Genomic DNA, 12,291 nt, shown 5'->3' with positions numbered 1-12,291 from the left:
GCGCGTTAAGTTCCACCACGACTAGTGGGGTTCTAGGTCGTGACACCTTGGTATCAAAGCTGTAGGTTACTTAGGTCTCACGAGTCATGGGCAAGTCTAGTAGAGTCTTGCGAATATAGACATGTCTGCACTTATCTTCGACAGTCTACAGGATTGTTAGGAAACCCTCTCTTTCATTCATTCTCTATCGTGAGAATTTATTTATTAAAAAGTTTGAAAATTTGCTCTTTTATTCTCTTCTAGATGATAAGGACACATTCATTTGGAACAGCTGAGAAGGCCCTAGTACCCTAGTCGAGGATCACGAGAGGCCTGGGCCGAGGCAGGGGTGGAGTATGCGCCGCAGTTAGAGGCCTTCCAAGAGGAATCACTATGGAGCCACTAGTAACTCCCATTAAGGAGTAGGTTCCTAATCATGTCGAGCTGGCGGGACCAACTCAAGCACCCGAGGGACCTATTGCTACACCTGGACTTCATGAGATTTTGGCCCATTTCCTGAACGTTTATAAGAGTTTGACGCAGGTGTGTATGATCTCGGTTGCACCGGCTACCTCACAGGCTGGGGAAGGAACCCACAACCCTATTGCATGCACCCAGAGCAGCTAGTTCATGGTTATTAGACACCGGGGGTTTTACCGAAGCAGCCAGTCACTACAGTTCAGCTCGAGATCAGGCCAGCTTTGACTGCTGAGGAGCAGAAAAGGATTGAGAGATTTCAGAGACTTCATCCTCCTTAGTTCAATAAAGAGCCTAATAAGAATGCATAGGGTTTCCTTGATTAGTATCGTTGGATTATGCGAACTTTGGATCTAGTGGAATCAAACAAGGTTGATTGTACTACCTTCCAGTTGTCAAGGCCAGCATACATATGCTGGTTGACTAATGAGTTAAATAGACATCTAGCACATCGTAACTTACATTATCTCAGTTCTTTGTTTGGAGAAGTTTATTCTGCACACTCATAGGGTTGAGTTGCATAAGGAGTTTGAGCATTTATGCCGGAAGGGTATGACCGTGACTCAACATAAGATGAGATCCACGGAGCTGGCACGATATGTTGTATTCTTGGTCCCTATTGAGAGAGATGGGGGGGTCAAAAAGTTCAATGAGGGCCTCAACTATGGTATTCGATATGGGATGGCCTGGGAGGTCGAGGTTGATACTACTTTCATCATGCTGTGGAGATTGATAGGTGCTTAGAGTATATTTGCAAGCAGGAGAGAGAGGAGGGGGAAGCCAAGAGGCCCCATGGTTCAGGTGATTTCAGTAGAGCCTCATCTGGGGGGCCAGGGGCATCGCAGTAGAGGTTGTTCTTTCAGGCCTATTCAGTCACCTATTAGGTTCATCGTGGTTCATCGGTCATCCACGGTTCATATTGTGCTCACCCAGGCTAGTCGTCTTTCAAGGCACTAGTAGCATAGAGTTTATCCCATGATCCAACTTTTCAGGGTTGTTCGAGTGGATATTCAGGTTCTCGGGAGTAGTTATAGAGCTAGTAGCCTCGCCAGAAGAGGGGTTACACTGAGTGTGAGGATTTGATTCATCTCAAGAAGGACTGCCCTAAGCTATTGAGCATTGTACCACATCAGGGCACCCATTTCATGATTCTCAACAACTACACCCAATAATCATCTAAGGGGGGAGCCTAGTCTGTTCAAGGTCATATTAGAGTGGGAGGTTAGTCATGTGGAGGACTTGCTTGTTGATATGCATTCCTGGGCAGGCTAGAGGTAATTGCTTCAGACGCTGTGATCACATGTATTTTTTCCGTGTGCCACATGGATGCTTCAGTATTTTTTGACCCTGGTTATACTTATTTTGATGTATCGTCATATTTTTCTCCTTATTTGGATATGCCTCATGAGTTCCTTGATATCCCTATTCATGTATCACACTTATTACTGATTCTATTATGGCAGATCATGTGTATCATTCTTGTGTGGTTACCATTGGAGGTTATAAGATTAGTCTTGATCTTTTAGTGCTTAATATAGTGAATTTTGATGTGATTTTGGGTATGGATTAGTTATCTCTATATCGTGCTATTCTTGCTTGTCATGCTAAGACCGTAATGTTTGGTATGCCGGGGTTGCCATGGTTAGAATGGAAGGGTTCCTTAGGTCACATTCCTAGCAGAGTGATTTCTTTTCTAAAGGCTCAACAGATGATTGAGAATGAGTGTTTGGAGTATCTAGAGTTTGTGAGGGATGTTAGTGTTGATACTACTACTGTTGATTCAATTTTACTGGTGACAGAGTTTTCAGATGTATTCCTAGCAAACCTACCGGGCATGTCACCTGATAGGGATATTGATTTTCTTAGTTGAGTTGAAGGAGCAATTGTAGGAGTTGTTTGATAAGGGATTCAACAGATTGAGTATTTCTTCTTGGGATGCACCGGTGTTATTTGTGAAGAAGAAGGATGGTTCAATGAAGATGTGTATTGATTATCGATAGTTGAGCAAGGCTACCAGCAAGAACAAGTATCCATTTCCTCACATTGATGATTTTTTTGATCAGCTTCAAGGTGCTACGGTATTCTTGAGGATTTACTTGAGACCGTGTCATCACCATTTGAATATTAGGGGTTCATACATTCCTACGATGGCTTTCAAGACTCGCTCTAGGCATTAGGAGTTCTTGGTGATGTCTTTTGGTTTAACTAATGCCTCAACAACTTTCATGTATTTGATGAACAATGTGTTCCAACCTTATTTGAATTCTTTTGTTATTATCTGCATTGATGATATCTTGGTATATTTTCGTAGTAAGGAGGAGCACGAGTAGCATTTAAGGATTGTGCTTTAGTTTTAGAGGGAGAATAAGTTGTATGCTAAGTTATCCAAGTGTGACTTGTGGTTTAATTCAATGAAATTCTTTGGCCACGTGGTGTCCAGTGATGGGATCAAGGTGGATCCGAAAAAGATTGAAGTGGTTCAGAGTTGTCCCAAACTGTCTATCACCACAGAGATAAGGAGTTTCTTAGGTTTAGCTTGTTAGTATCATTTCTTTGTGGAGGGTTTCTCATCTATTCCAACTTCATTGACCAAGTTGATTCAGATGGGTGCTCCATTTACATGGTCAGATGAGTGTGAGGAGAACTTTCAGAAGCAAGATTGCTTTGACTACAACTCTAGTTTTGGTATTGCCCTTAGGATCATGGTTTCATATTGTCTATTGTAATGCTTCACACATTGGTATTGAGTGAGTATTGATGTAGGACAGTAGGGTAATTGCCTATGTGTCACGCCAGTTGACGCCCCACAAGATTTGGAGTTAGTAGCTATTGAGCACGCGCTCAAGATTTGGAGGCATTACTTATATGGCGTGTCATGTGAGGTTTACACGAATCATCAGAGTCTTCACCATTTTTTAAAGCAAAAGGATTTGAGTTTGAGGGAGTGGAGGTGGTTGGAGTTGTTAAAGGATTTTGATATCACTACCTTATATCATCTAGGAAGGCTAATGTGGTAGCAGACGCCTTGAGCAAAAAGATGGAGTGTATGGGGAGTTTGACATTTATTATAGTTGTGGAGAGGCCTTTAGCTATGGATGTTGAGGAGTTGGCCAATAGATTGGTGAGATTGGATAATTGTTTATCCTAGTAGAGTCCTTGCTTGTGTTGTTTTGCCGTCATCCTTATTTGGGCGCATTTAGGCTCGCCATGATCCCCATTTTCTTGTTCTTAAGGATACGGTGTAGCGAGGTGGTGGTAATAAGGTGACCATTGGTGATGATTGTTTATTGTAACTTCAGGGTCAAATTTGTGTTCGTAATGTGGATGATTTGAGGGAGTTAATTCTTGAGGAGGCTCACATTTTGCGGTATTCTATTCGTCGAGGTGCTACAAAGATGTATCGTGATTTGAAGCAACATTATTGGTAGAGAAGGATGAAGAAGGAAATTGTGGGACATGTTTCATGGTGTTTGAACTGTCAATGGTCAAGTATGAGCATCAAAGATTGGGTAGTTTGCTTCAGAAGATTGATATACTGGAGTGGAAGTGGGAGATCATTGCTATGGACTTTGTGGTAGGGTTGCGATGGACTTCGTGGAAGTTTGATTCCATTTGGGTCATCATTGAGAAGTTGACCAAGTCAGCACATTTCATTCTGGTATGGCTTCCTGCACTTCATAGAAGTTGGCTCAGATCTACATCAGAGAGGTTATTCTTTTGCATGGTGTGCCTCTTTCTATCATCATGGATCGTGGCACTCAGTTTACATCACACTTTTAGAGAGTTGTTCAACGTGAGTTAGGTGCACATGTGGATTTGAGTGCTATATTTTACCCTCATATGGATGGGCAGTTTGAGCGGACTATTCAGATCCTAAAAGATATTTTAGGGCCTGTGTTATTGATTTTGGAGGATAGTGGGATCAGTTTCTACCTTTAGCGGAGTTTGCCTATCACAACAACTATCAGTCTAGTATCGAGATGGCTCTGTATACGGCATTATATGTGAGGCGATGTAGTTCTTCGATTGGTTGGTTTGAGCCTGGTAAAGCTAGGTTATTGAGCACAAATTTGGTTCTTGATGTTTTAGAGAAGATGAAGTTGATTCATGTGCGACACATCATGATCCAGGTGTAAGAGTGATGATGATAGGAAGGTTCGTGATATGTCTTTCATGAAGGGTGAGAAGGTTCTTCTTAGAGTTTTGTCTATGAAAGGCGTGATGAGATTTGGAAAGAAAGGAAAGTTGAGTCTTCGGCATTTGTCCATTTGAGGTTTTTGAGAGAGTGTGTGTGGTGGCTTACAGACTTGCTTTGCCACCCATCTTATCGAGAGTTCATCTGGTGTTTCATGTTTCCACTGAAGATTCAATAGAGAGGTGAACCGGTCGAGGAGGCGAATTGGGAGACGAGTATGATATGCGGAGCATCATCTTTTTGGCATTCCGTGTATGATCTAAACCCGTTTGAAGACGAACATTTGGCTAATGGTGGGAGAATGTAACGACCCAACCGATCGTTTTGTGTATTTGAGCGTCGTTTCCCTATTTGATGCTTTCTTTAGGTTTGTTTCGTGTTTTGGGGCTTGCAAGATTAGTTGATTTGGTTTCAGGAACGTTTGGGAGTGACTTGGGTCGCTCAATCTTATTTTGGAAGCTTAAGTTGTTAAGAGTTGACCAATGTTTGGATTTTGAGTAGACGGTCTCAGACTAGTTTTGGAGGTTCCTAGAGGATTTTGGCTCTATTTGTCGAAGGTTGGTAAGTTGATGGTTTGGAGAGTCCATAGATTTGACCAGGAGTTGATCGGATACGAATTGTTGTTTTGGAACTAGGAATAGGTTCATTTATTGGTTGGCAATTTGTGTGCGAAGTTTGGTTGGAATCTGAAACATTTAGGCATGATTCAAACATGTTGGAGAAGTTGGAAGCTTGGAAGTTATGACTTAGATTTTGATCTTCGATCCACGGTTTTGAAGTTAATTGTGATGCTTTCAGCCTTGGAATAAGTTTGGATTACGTATCCAGACTTGTTGGTATGCTAGAGTACTATGAGGTTTGGGTATGTTCCAAATGGGTCCCTGGCCATTTTGGTGTTGATGGGCAGTTCTGGTGCTGGTGTGTCGCATTAATGAGATTTGGTGCACAGGTTCGACGTCGTACCTGCAAATGTAGGGGGAGAAGATGCAAAGGGGAGCTAGACCTAGAACTTTGCTCCTGCGGTAGTTCATGAAGCAAATGTATTTGCGCACCTACGGTTCCGCATAAGCAGTTGGTTGGTCTTAGGTGTATGGTTGGCTAAGGGGAGGAGCCTTTGCAAATTTAAGTTATTTCTCGCAGAAGCGATTGCACATAAGCGCTTGTTTTGTCCGCATAAGCGAAGCCATTGGCAGTTTTATTAGTTCGAAGGGTTAATTCATTTTTCATTATTTTGTGTTTTGGATCTCAGCTAGAGGCGATTTTTGGGGAGATCTACATTACCACTGTGAGGGTAAGTAATTTCATGTTACACCCCGTACTTTGTACATCAATTTAACATGAGTTAACTAACATAATCTCGAAGAGGTTATGATTCCCCTATAAGGTTGAGGAGGGTTTTTAACAAGTATTAAGTCGGTGTTGTAAGGTTTTGAGGTTAAACAAATCAACGAAAATACTTTTCGATAAGGCTTGCCAGAGGAAAGTGGATTGTAATAGCTCGTTCTTTTGGGGTAAGACTAGGAGTTCTTAATATGATAAGAAGATCTTGTTATGAGGTATTTGATCATACAATAGTCGCATGTTAAGTTTTGAAATAAAGCAAGCTGTAAAACAAAAGTTGGCTAAAGTCGCCGCAAGTTACTTTAAAAAGATTGCTAAAATTTTGGTTTTTTGTCTCCGCACTTTCTTTCAATATACTTGGAGTTACATGGTGATCCACATACCAAATAAAATTTCTACGAGTCTAGTTTCCATCACATTCAACCATTTGTCGATAAGACTTTGGAGTAGAGAGATATTTATATTTTTGTGAGACTGCGGAGGCAACCCCTTTGGGACTCACTTGAGGCAGTAGCAACCCCCAACTTCCTATTTAAGCGGTGGCTTCGTCCCCATTCACCGTTTTGACCAGATCTGAGTTCAAAATTCTCCAATCTCTCTAAAAATATTCCCATGGTTTCTAAGCTAATCTAAGGCCAAACCACCGTAGTCCGACACAAAAAGTCTTGTAGAGCTCGAGAAGAACATTTCAATGGTGTTGTTGATGTGCTATGGTTATTTAAAGTTAATGTAATCTTTGTTCCAAGGTTGTTCATGCCGTGTGAGGTAATATTATCCTCCTCCCACTTGTATTTGAAGTGCATTTAAGTCATAACTTAAGTTGTATGGATGAAAGAGTGCAAGATAACACTTGGTTGTTGTGTATGCAGTGATTGGGATGTGTTGGGTTGTTTTGTGGTATTTCGTGATGGATATAAGGTCGTAAAATAATGTATATATGTTTTCATTGCATAATTCATATTATAGCCCTCAGTGGAAATTAAAAGTTTCAAGTTGACCCTTATTGTCTCTTACATACATTTATGTCTCTGTTTATGCTTTATCTGCCTTACATACCAGTATATTCTTTCGTACTAACATCCCTTTGCCTGAGGCACTATGTTTCATGCCCCCAAGTCCGGGTAGATAGGTTGACATACCTCCTCAGTAGGATATCCAGTTGAACAGTGGTGTGATGCACTCCATTCTTGTGGAGTTTCTGTAGTGTGTCAGTACGCTATGAGATCTATGTATATATGCATTTTGGGTATGACGGGGCCTTGTCCCGATCTTCTTGTCCAATATGATGATTTTAGAGGCTTGTAGACTTGGGTTATATGTATTGTTATCATGTATGGCCTTGCCGGGCTCTCTGATGGACAGTTGACCCGTATAGAGGCTTTATCGGCCTTATGTATGTATATATGTCTTGGGCTACTCCCCCATTTTTAGGCTGTAGGATCAAATGGCCTTGTGATGGTCATTCTATGGCTTTGTAGGAATTATACGAGTTATTATCACTCTGTCTATGGATTAGATATGGCACGGCCTTACTGGCGCAATATTCTGTATGTTCAGTGTAAGACTTCAGATGTGGTTCGCTCGGGCCACTAAGGCACCGGTGCCGTCCATACCCCCATAGTAGGTGTCACAGGGGTGATTAATTTCACTCAAGTTTTGCCCGAATTTCACCACTGCACGGCAGTCAAGCCCAGCCTTGACTTTAGCCTTTCCAACACCGCCTGTCATGTGCCCAGCACACTTTTTGTAACCGCTGCTTGTGCACTGCATGTGCCTGTTTTGCCTAGCTGCTCTGCGCCCAAGGCTGGCATTATGCCCAGCCTTGCCCTTTGACACTGCTCCACCCTAATGTCATGGCCACAGCTTGCCGCCCACTGACTTAGCCGCACACGCCCATTGTCACGGCTGCCCATTTATGTCATGTCGCCCTCAAATTGATTAAATTTGCTCACATCAATTTTCATTGCTTGTCTTGCCTTGCCTTGTCATGTCTTGGCCCTTGCTTTTACTTGCCTTTGCCTTGTCATTGTCATGCAACCCCACACGTCCATGTGAATCCGTTCAAGGTGCGTTTATCAACATCACATATTCCATCATGCCGAGCTGCTCGTCATGATGTTTCCCCATTTTTAGGTTGTGTGCCAAGGCCATCATGAAAATATTTGTGATAACCCACACTTGCCGAGGAACTTTGTCAAGGGGCTAACAAACTACCCCCAATCGAAGAATTCATCGTCCTCGATGAAGTAATTTCTGTATTTTTTAGCACCACCATAGGCCCGAAATATGTTGTCTCCTGCTCATGTTCTTCCTCGTTAGGCTCGTCTTCACCTTTTTCTTCAACAAACAAAGTTGTAAGCCGTTCAAGTTTTGGGCAGTCCCTCGCCATGTGTGGTCGTTTACAAATAAAACAGCCAACAAACTTGCTGGTTTTTCCCTTGTTTATTGAAGGTCCAGCACATTTCTTTTCCTTCTCATTGCCATTGCCCTCAACAATATTACCCTTGTCATTTATGTTTTTCCTCCACTCTTTTGCCTTTTCCTTGTTCCCATTTTGGACTTTGAAGTAGTAGAGAAATCAGAACCATCTTGTCCTAATCGAAAATCACCCAACGCATCCGCAACAATGATGGCACTAGGAAGGTCTTTCAGATTCGCCTTCGGAGTTCCATCTGCACCCAAGACTGCAACCCGTAAAGGAAATTGTGCAGCTTGTCTTCCTTAAACATGTTGCTTATATCCATCATGAAAGAACTGAAATCTTTGATATATTCCCTGGCCGTTCTAGTTTGTTTCAACTTCTTCAAACGATCTCTAGCAATCCAACCCGCATTGCTAGGAAAGAATTAATCCTTCAACTCTTTTTTCAGCCCTTCCCAAGAGTCATTTTTTGGCCTACCAGCACTTACATCGTCTGCCACGCGCGCCCGCCACCAAAGCTTTGCATCGTCTACCAAGTACATAGTCATAACGGTGACCTTATCTTCATCTCGCACATGGGCAGCCTGAAAGTACTGCTCCATATCCTACAGGAAATTTTTGAGTTTCTTGGCTTTCCTTGCACCGTTAAACTCTTTAGGCTCAGGAATTTTGACCTTGGCACGATCTACCCCGCGTTGTGCCTCATCATTGCCAATAGAACGACGTATCAACCTATATTCACTTTCAGATCTGTGCACTCCTGGCTCAGCTTATTCATCTCGGCCTCAAGATAGATAAAACGAGTCACAATAGTTAGAAATTGATCACCATCAACAGTTCTGACGAGTGCCTCCAATACAACAAATTTTCCCCCCAATTTTGCGTCGGCACCAACCAAATTTCTCGAAATTCAACCATTGAACGTCGTGTCTTTGCCCCGATCCTGCCACGCTCTGATACTAGTTGTTACAGGGTGATTTATGTCACTCGAATTCTGCCCGAATTTCACCACAGCGCGGCAGTCAAGCCTAGCCTTGACTTCAACCTTTCCAACACTTAGAATTATTTTAGGACGTTTCGAACTTAGAATACATTTAGGCAGCACGAAAAGTAAAGGCACACACAAATTTACAGGAATCTCTTCCCAACTTGTATTAATATGTGAATACAAGAACACAATAAGCCAACCCTATGTCCAAGAACAAAGAACACCCTAGTTCCCTACCCGAAAATGATTTCCTACACTTAGGAATGGAGTTAGACGAAATTGGCAAACAATTGCCACAAGACTAAGTTTTTCTCCTCATTTGGGGCAGCCTTATGCATATATCTATAGTGCAGGCTGCCTAATTACACTTGGCAGCATCTAAGAGAATTAGTTGACAAGCCTCAACTGATGGGCAAACATGGAAAGACATGATACAAAAACGTGCCCACACTTTAGCCCATGATCAGTCATGCTTTGGATGTGGTTGTAACCGCCAACTTCCAGTCATGTGCCCAACACACTTTTTGTAATTGCTACTTGTGCACTACATGTGCTTGTTTTGCCCAGCTGCTGTGCGGCCAAGGCTGGTATAGAGACCAGCCTTGCCCTTTGACACTGATCCACCCCAATGTCATGGCCACAGCTTGCCGCCCACTGACTTAGCTACCACGCCCATTGCCACAGGTGCATGCTTATGTCAAGTTGCCCTTAACTTGATCAAATCTTCCCATATCAATTGTCATTGCTTGTCTTGCCTTACCTTGACATGTCTTGGCCCCTGCTTTGACTTGTCTTTGCCTTGTCATTGTCATGCCAACCCGCACGTACATGTGAAATGCGCCTTGCCTCAATTCAAGGTGCGTTTGTTAAACCCGCATAGTCCGTCATGCCAAGCTGCCCGTCATGATGTTGCCCCATTTTTCAGGTTGTGTGCCAAGGTCAATATGAAAATCCTTGTCACAACCCACACGTGCCGAGGAACTTTGTCAAGGGGCTAACAGTAGGGGTGTGAAAAACATGGTATCAGAGTATGTTTGTCCTGGGGAATCTTCAAGCCATGTGTAGTAGAGTCTTGTTTATGGATATGTTGTGCACCACAATTATAAATAGGAGGTTACAGGGAATTTAGGAGTTGGTTACCCCTTTTTTAGATCCAAATTGTGTTGTAGAGCTGAGTCATAGGAGTTGAGTCTAACGTATGTTTTCATGTAGGTTTTACAGATACGCCTTCTTCTAGAAGGGCTGGCTAGCAAGGCGATTGAGGTAGGGTCGTGAGGGGATGCGAGCAGTACGCGCTCCATTGAGATAGACCCATCAGAGGATTCGAGTAAGTCACCTTCCTAGGTATCTCCAACTCCAGTAGTACTAGAGGAGCTGCGGGAAGCTCTCGTATCATCAGTTCTACCACCGACTTCATCTTATTAGAAGGTAAGGAGAGCGGTGCAGATATTGACATAGTTGGTTGCCTCTCAGGCACGACATCACCATAGAGCATCTAATAGTGATAACCCCCTTGAAGGGTCAGGGAGCTCATGTCCTCGGGATTTATTTGGTTAAGGACCACTAATATTTACAGGATTCGACCTAGATGAGGGTGATGGGCAAGCCAAGAAGGCTAGAATAGTTGGTGACTAGAGAGAATTACTGAGTAGTGGTGAGCTGTAGTTGTATGGTCAACAGGCTAGATCTTCATGGTAGAGTATGCATTATTAGAGTTCTTAGGTAAGGCCGAGGTATGATTCGCATGCATCGGTATCTTAGAGTTAGGGTGGTACAAATCGAGTTAGTCCACCCAGACTATTTTTAGTCTATGTGGTCGGGCGCATGCCACACCTTGTCGCAGGAGTAAAAGGGGTTGTTTTTGGTGTGGAAGTAAAGGTCACATGATTCAGAGATGTCCCAGGTTGGGCTGCAAAAATAAGGACAAGAGTAGAGATGGAGCCTCGAGCTCTGGTACTGTTTGAGATGATCTAATGGGTGCAAGTATGTTAATGGTTTCTTTGCCGAGACATACATCAACTTCTTGCAAACTTATTATCGACCTATTTTGTGTTCTGTAGTGTTGACGCCTCAGTTTTAAGAGTCGGCTCCCCAGTATCATTACGAGGTTAGGATAGTCCAATGGAATAAGCTGTGGATATGAAAGTAGAAAACAAAATAGAACTTTCAGTCCAAATGATAGTTAGGATCATACTTGTGCACTAGCGGATTGATAATATATAGAGCCCTCACGTGATATGGTGATAGATATATAAGTTATTTTCTCCTCCCAAATAATTATGCTATATGTTTCCCAGACCTACGATATTATGTTACCCCGATGATTGTACGAAAAAATCCAGGTCTGCGGGAGGATTATAAGTTGAAGATAAGTTGTAACGATAGGGTGCAGAAGGCATCATTGGAATATTCAACAATTCATGAAAATCTACCTGCTTCACGGTGGTCTTCGACAACTAGAGAAAAATTGACGCAATACACAATGGATGAACAGTCCAAATTGAAGCATCTTGCCTAAGATGAATTTGGAGATGGTCCCTCGAATATCGTTAAGGGAGATAGGTTACTATAATAGAATTTTGCGATGACTTTCGGGTGACAATTAATACGTTTAAGAAGATCATGTAATTTGACGTACCCAAAGTGGCAATCCCAAGTAATTTATAAGGATTTGATCATCCAAGCAGTAGTAGGAGGTGACATACGCCTTTTGTCCATAGGTAAAGGAGTTGTACTACTACTTTTTGTTAAGGGTTACATGTAGGGGTGTACAAATCGAACCGAAAAATCGCATCAAACCAAAAAGTCAAACCAAACCGATTAAAAAACCCGATTCGATTTGGTTTGATTTGGTTTGGTATTGAATAAAAAAACCCGAACCAACCCGACA

The sequence above is a fragment of the Nicotiana attenuata genome, unplaced genomic scaffold (genome assembly GCF_001879085.1).
Source record: "Nicotiana attenuata strain UT unplaced genomic scaffold, NIATTr2, whole genome shotgun sequence".
NCBI classification, from domain to species: Eukaryota; Viridiplantae; Streptophyta; class Magnoliopsida; order Solanales; family Solanaceae; genus Nicotiana; species Nicotiana attenuata.
The sequence above is the reverse complement of the archived record's forward strand: the minus strand, read 5'-3'. Positions refer to the sequence as shown.